Source organism: Mastomys coucha, chromosome X, assembly GCF_008632895.1.
Source record: "Mastomys coucha isolate ucsf_1 chromosome X, UCSF_Mcou_1, whole genome shotgun sequence".
Taxonomy (NCBI): domain Eukaryota; kingdom Metazoa; phylum Chordata; class Mammalia; order Rodentia; family Muridae; genus Mastomys; species Mastomys coucha.
In genome coordinates, this window is record NC_045030.1 from 114,539,166 (window position 1) to 114,544,666 (window position 5,501).

Here is a 5,501-nt window from a genome sequence, read left to right on the forward strand (position 1 = left end):
AAAAAAAAAAAGAAAAACCAAAAAAAAAAAGTTGTTAAAAAGTTTTAAACATTATGATGAAAAGAAATTAGAATAATATCTACCATTAATTAATCACTTTTATTATTAAAATAAAAGAACAATTCCTCTGGAAGTAAATATAATGTATCATAAGATACACTGAAGACAATTTTTTACAGGGATTATCAATTGACAAAATGATAAATTCTCAAAGAGATTAGACTTAAAATTATTTTTAACATACAGAAAAGTTTGCTAAACACCTAACATGAGACTATGGATGAAAATTTCTGGAATGATGCTGTGTCTGACTGTGAACAAAATCCCCTAGAAGGAGTCTGTATTTGCAGAGAACATTGGACTTACTGGACTTTTAATAATGTGGAGAGGTTAGAATATTGCAGGTTCAGAGGCTAATTACCTTATCTTCAGCTAGTTTTAGCCTTCTGGAACAGCCATTCCTTAGCTCTCTCTATAGCAGAACTAACACAATTATTATTGTGATAATAATTGGAAACCTTTTAGAATACATTGACTTAGCAGATCATTAGCCTCCATCAATCCAAAAGCTAAGAATGTCATCAGATAGCCTTTTAGACTTGGAGAATAACTCCCCTTATATCCTTCTATCTGATTTCTTGATGTATCCACAAATGTATTTTAAAATGTCCTTGATTTGTGACATTATATCTTTTGCAAATATATAAAAAACTTAAAACCATTTCATGTTGTAACATGGAATTTTGGGTAATCTAAATCTGTGCTCTTGGACCATAGTAAATCAAAATGGCTCCAGAGTAAACTATCTCTAACAACATATAAGATGAAGGCTATGGTTAATAAGGCACACCAAAACAGTCTAAATATCAAAAGAGCAATATTTTCTTCCTGAAAAAAGTAGTAATGAAATAGATTATGTTGTTAACATTTATAAGTAAAACCAAATATATTATTAAGTCCTAAAGGAATGTTAATCTAAGTTCTCTTTTTATTAATCATTCCATTCATGTGCATCTCAAATTATATCCCACTTCCTGGTTACCCCCTCCATCAACCCCCATCCTACATCTGCCCTCCTCCTCCCTTTTGCCTGTATGAGAGTGCTCACCCACCCACCCACCCACACTCTCCTGCCCTACCGCTCCAGCACACCCCTACTCTGGGGCATATAACCTCCCTGGGACCAAGGGCCTCCTCTCCCATTGCTGTCAGGCAAGGTCATCTTCTGCTACATATAAATCTGAAGGCATGGGTCCCTCCAGATACACTCTTTGGTAGGTGGTCTAGACTTTGGGAGAACTGGGTAGTTAGGACAGCCTATGTTGTTCTTCTAACGGGGTTGTAATCCCCCTCCGTCCCTCTAGTCCTTCTGTCAGCATGCCCATCAGCTTTCCTGTGTTCAGTCTGATGGTTGGCTCCAAGCATCCACATCTTCATTGGTCAGTTGCTGGCCAAACCTCCCCAGGAACTGCCACACTTGGTTTCTGTCCTCGAGCGAGAACCTCTTGACCACAGCTACAGTGTTGGGTTTGGTGTCTGCAGACATGGTACATCCCCAGGTGGATCTGTTCCTGGTCGGCCATTACATCATTCTCTGTTCCATTTTTTGTCCCTGTTTTTCCTTTAGACAGGAACATTTCTGGGTTAAAAAACTTTGAGATGGAAAGAGAATATTTAATAAAACAAACAAACAAACAAAAATCTTTGGGATGAGTAGGTGACCCCATGCCTTGACCAGGGGTTTTGCCTATCTACTGGAGGTGGTCTCCACAGGTTCTATCTTTTATATGTTTGGGATTGTTTTTACTAGAGAAATGACAAGGGGAAAGTAGAGTTTATTTTAAGATAATAAGTTAGTTAGATTTCCATTGTTGCAATGATTAAGCAGCATGACCAAAAAACACCTCGTAGGGGAAAGTGTTTCAGTTTATAGCTTCATGTAGAGTAATCAGGGCAGGGATTCAGGACAAGAACCTGTAGTGCTGCTTATGGCTTTGCTACCATGATTTGTTCAGCCTCATATTACATCCAACCCAGGACCACCTGCCTGAGAGCAGTACCACCCAGTGAGCTGGGTGCTGACACATCAATCATTAGTCAAAGATATTACATAAACAGGACAGATGTACAAGAGAAGAAATTGAAAAATTTCCATTTTATTATTTATTTATTTATTTATTTATTTATTTATTTATACAGTTTTAGAAACTGGTTCTCATATGCCTCAGGTTGTCCTTAAATTACTATGCAGATGAAGACTATACAGTTGTGATCATTAGGCTTCAACACCCTGAAACCTGGGACTACAGGCCTGTACTACACCCTCTCAGTTTTATGTGTTGCTTCAGATCAAATGCAGGATTTCATGCATGCTAAGCTAGCACTCTAGCAACAGAGGGATAGCTCCAGCCCAAAGTGTTTCTTTTAGTGAATTTATTCTAAACTGTACCTATAGTATCATATACTAAAATACTTATAACTTCTACATCTAATTGTGTATAATAGGTTAATTATAAATTCATATTTAAAATTAAACCTCAATTTGCATGAGATAGTATTGTTGGTGTAGTATAAAGTATAATAGGGGAAGAATCTCATTAGACCACAATATGATAATAACATCAAAAATAACTTCCTAAAAGATCATTTTGTGCACTTTCATCTGGAATTAAATTCCTGCACAATATGTTACATTGTATTTTTGTTGTTGTTGTTTTCTTTTTACACAGCAGATGTTTTTAATACTTTATTGTCTATTTACATAATATATTATGATACTCATATTTGCTATATTTCTACAGCACATCTGAACCACATTTTAAGCATATGATTTAAGATATATTTAATCAAAATTAGAGATATCACGAAGATTTGTTGCAAAGCATGGCTGTCTAAGATCGGCTTGTAACAAATGTATATTCTAGGGAAATGATTTCCTTAGACATAAATCTGAGGAAATATGTGCTGAGATAGGCAATTATTTTAGAAGTTTTGCTTTCTATTTTCTATAATGGACATGATGGAATTTAAACTACTTAGAAACACTGGGAAAAATATAAAATGAATTGGGTATGGAGGAAAATTGAAAGAAACATTAACAAACAGTATTATATTAATTATGGAAAGAAGATAGCAGCTATGATGTTGAGATACAAGTGATTAAGAGTGAGAGTATAACAATTGTTACAGGTCTTTATTAGTTGAAATATATACTTCTGGATTCCAATTTGGACCATTTTTTCTTGCTGCAAAGAAATTAACATATGTAAGTAACTTTTTTATACATACACACATACACACACACACATATATATATGTATATATATAATTGTGCACTGATCTTCAGAGATAGTTGGCTGTGTACATATGTGTACATTTATGGAGGCCAGAGGAAATTTTCAAATACCATCCACTGCCTTTGGGAAGGATGTGTTTTGGTCAGCATTCACCAATTAGTCTAGACTGGCTTGCCAGTGAACTTTAGTGATTCAACTGCCCTCACCTCTCCAGTGGTGAAATTACAATTATAGTCAATGATATATAACAATTTTTACATGGGTTCTGAGGACCAAACCTTGGTCTTTCTTATACTTGAAAGAAAAGCAAAATGTGTTTCTGCTTGAGCTATCAAATATGTGATATTCTGAATACCAAATATGAACGTATAATAAAATTTGGTCTTATCTTCTGAGCCTAGAATTATCAAATCTGTCAATAATTAATCATGTGTTTTCCCCAGGTTTACTCTATGTAATGAAAGAAATGATCTAAAATATCATGATAAAGAAATCCAAGAATACAGGGAACATTCTTTAAAACTGACTGCTATCTTATCTTTATTGCACTTACAATTTCTCCATCTTCATATGTCCCTGGCATTTTTGTATGGTAGAAAATTCTCTCAATGTTTTTCAATGAATCAATTTGATAGAATTAACTCATCTGAAAATGGATATTTATAGTGTACTTCAGTTACACTTAATTGTGACCATATATACAATTAATGAAGGCAGTCATCTTGATAGTTTAATGTAAAAGTCCTACCAAGACCTACCAAGAGATCACAACCCACAAAGCCAACTAAGGGCTCATAGAGGCTCATAGAGACTGAAGTCACAAACATGGAGCCTTCATGGATCTCTTTTAGGTCTTCTATTTACATGCTGTGGATGTTTAGCTTAGGGTTTTTGTCAGACTCCTAAAAGTGGACATGGGGGTATCTCAGATGATTTGCCTGCTCTTGTGACCCTTTTTCTCCTACTGGGTTGTCTCTTCCAACCTTGATATGAAGATTTGTGCCTACTCTTTTTGCATCTTTTGGTGCCATGTTCATTTGATATCATTAGGAGGCCTGTTCTTTTCTGAAGGGAAACAGGAACAGTGGGTCTGTGAGAGAGGAGAGGTGCTGCAGAGAGACTTGGAGGAGAGGAGGGTGGGAGGCTGCTGTTGGGAAATATTGTATAAGAGAATAATAAATAAAAAGAAAAAAGAAAAATGTAGAATCCTGGTTATTGAAAATGCCTTATCTGGTAGACAATATTTTTAGAAGGAATAATTTCAGTAAATAAAATATAAAGAGATCTGAGAGAAAATGGGATATCCATGAATCTATAGAAGAGCTCACAGAGTGAGCAAAGCTATCATTACCTGAAAGAAAGCATTGGCTATAAAGGACAGACTACATAACCAAATGTATAGGATGATTTGTTGAGCAGAGGTCAGCTCATAATTGAATGTCCTAATCTAATGTCTACACAATAAAATACACTACTTTGTGGTGGTGGTGGTGAAAGATATCTACAGAGCAAGTTTCATGAACTCCCTTTAACTTTTGATATTACTGAATGTCCAACTGATTACCTATAGACTGAGTATTAATCTGATACAGTAATTTCTTCTTGTACATTTGAAACAAATTATCTGAGAAGATCTACAATTAAAAAAAATTACATCCATAAGATTGGCCTGCAGGCAAGCCTAGTGAAAATTTTTTTAATTAGTGATTATTTAGGTAGGGTCCAGGCCTTAGTGTGTGGTGCCATTCCTGGATAGTGGTCCTGGGATAAATTGTAAAGCAGAAGAACAAGCTATGGGAAGCAAACCAGAAAGTAGTGTTCCTCCGTGTCTTATGCATCAGTCCTTACCTCCAAGATCCTGCTTTGATTTTCATTGAGATTGGGACTGTGCCATTATAAGTGAAATAACCATCCCCCTAAATTAATCTTGATTATACTATTTCATCACAGCAAAAGAAACTCTAACTAAAACAAGTACTGCCTTTCAAAAGTTTGAATGAGACTGTTGCTAAAAATAGAATCTTTCACTTGAGGAAGCTTTGATACATCTCTGCTAGAATAGCTGTTCATCAACTAAAAATGAGGGGCCCTCTGTGTATTATAATAAAACAAAAATTCTAGCACCCACTTAGTTCATATTAGTAGTTCATAGGAGTGGAACAGTGCAAGAGTGTATTATTTTATTATCAGAATATTCAACTCTGA